A 2,530-nucleotide genomic window follows, 5' to 3' on the forward strand; every position below is an offset into this window, starting at 1 on the left:
CATGCGGAGAATCTATTTATTTTGCACCAACATGTGCAAATCGCTAAAATAAGCATAAAAATGCATTAAAATATCATTAAAATGGGTATTAAGCGCGGAATTCTATCGCATTCTAACCCCCTTTAAAAAAAAGATATGCCCTCATAACACACCTCAGGTAATAAATCTGGATACCTCTTCTTCATTTCATCTTCAGCTTTCCATGTTGGCTTTTCAGACTCATGGTTAGACCAAAGTAACTTCATGATATTAACATCCTCATTGCGTGTACTATGCACTTTCTTATCAAGAATTTTCACAGGTCTTTCCTCATATGTGAGGCCACTATCGATTTGTATTCTCTCAGGCTCTAAAATATGACGCCCATCAGGAATATAACGCTTTAGTTGGGAAATATGAAATACGTCGTACATTTTCTCGAACTCCATTGGCAAATGCCAACCTATAAGATACCTTTCCAATTCTTTGCAAAATCTCATATGGGCCTACGTATTTGGCACTTAATTTTCCCTTTTCCACCAATCTCATCACTCCCTTAGTTAGTGATACCTTCAAAGACACTTTATCACCTACCGTGAACTCATCTTCTCTTTGCTTTAAATCGGCATGACTCTTTTGCCTATCTTGAGCAGCCTGAATTGTAGCTTAAATCAACTTTACATTCTTGACGGTCTCCTCAATGAATTTTATCCCTAATATTATATTTTCACTAAAATCATTCCAGCAAATGGGACTTCTACACTTCCTTCCATACAATGCCTCAAAAGGTACCATCTTCATACTCGCATGATAACTATTGTTGTATGAAAACTCAATCAAATCTAATTGGTATTTCGAACTACCCTGAAAGTCAATAGCGCACATCCTCAACATTTCTTCCATAATTTGGTTAGTCCTCTCAGTCTGACCATCGGTCGTAGGGTGAAAGGCAATACTCATTTTTAATATTGTTCCAAGATTCAACTAAACCTTTTGCCAAATTTTTGAGAGGAATCTAGACTCACGATCTGAAATAATATCGGTTGGAACCCCATGCAATCTCACTACATGCTTAATATATGTCTCTGAAAGTTGCTTCTTCTACCATGTCTCTTTAATTGGAATAAACACGACCGACTTCGTCAGACGGTCCACGATAACCCAAATAGTATCATTCCCATTCATCGTCCTAGGAAAAGCAATCATAAAACCCATTGATATGGAATCCCACTTCCATCCATGGGTATCTTTAGATCTATCTTGACTTTCTGACAGGTTAGACACTCTGTTTACACGAACTCGACAACCTCACGCTTCATGATTGACCACCAATAGATCTCTTTAAGGTCCTTATACAACTTGTCACCTCAAGGTGCATAAAATATGGAGTATTATGCCCCTCATCGACAAGCCGCCTCTTAAGCTCATCACATTTTTGTGGTACACACCACCTTCCCTTGAACCTCATACTACCATCATCATGGATCTTGAAATCAACTTCCTTACCTTGCTTCATCTTTTCCTTATACTTATCTAGGTGCTCATCTCCAACTTGACCCTCTTTGATCTCGTTGAAAACTGACAATCTGAATGACAAAGCACTCAATCTTGCCTCGATCTCCCCAGGATTTAAGATATCCAGGCTAAATCTTTGCATATCTTAACATAATTCCTCATAAACTACCAAGGCATTCATGTTATGGCTAGATTTCCTACTCAACGCATCAGCAACTACATTCGCGTTCCTTTCATGATATCGGATGTCTCGGGCATAATCCTTTATCAACTCTAACAATCTCCTTTGCCTCATATTCAGGTCTTTTTGGGTGAAAATGTAGTTCAAACTCTTATGGTCGGTAAAGATCTTACAGGTTTCCTCATAAAGGTAACGTCCCCAAATTTCCAAGGCAAACACGATAGGAGCTAACTCTAGATCATGGATAGGGTAATTAGCCTCATAAGGTTTCAACTGACGCGATGCATACGGGATCACCTTCCCATTCGGCTGCAACACACATCCCAAACCATTCTTTCACTAGTAGAAAAACCACGATTTGCGTCCCCTGATTTGCGTCGCACTGAAACGAAAATGACGCAAAAGGGTAATTTGCGTCGCACGCAAAGAAGAGTGCGACGCACATCATGGGTAAATGAACACCAGTACAAGCTATATGCGTCGCACCTACCATAGGTGCGTTGCAAAAGCCTAATGTGCGTCGCATCTTATTTAACGTGCGACGCAGATTCCAACCCCAATTTGCGTCATCTCCTTCATGTTCGACGCACATACTAAAGCCAGGAGGCCCACTTCCTTTTTATTTCATAAACCTAGCGCCCAGATTTCATCTCCTCTCTCTCTCCCCCTCTCCCTCAATAATAAACCCTAAATTTTTCCATCAGCCGTTTCATCATACTTCTCTCTCTCCCTCTCCCCCTCTCTCTCTCTCGCCCTCTCCCTCTCCCTCTCCCTCTCCCTCACTCAACCTTAGTTCCTCGCCGTTTATCACCCATCACGCTCTGCTTTCTCTTCAAATCGAACCAACAACGGCGC

This window comes from Beta vulgaris, chromosome 8 (genome assembly GCF_026745355.1).
Source record: "Beta vulgaris subsp. vulgaris cultivar EL10 chromosome 8, EL10.2, whole genome shotgun sequence".
In the NCBI taxonomy this organism is placed as follows: domain Eukaryota; kingdom Viridiplantae; phylum Streptophyta; class Magnoliopsida; order Caryophyllales; family Amaranthaceae; genus Beta; species Beta vulgaris.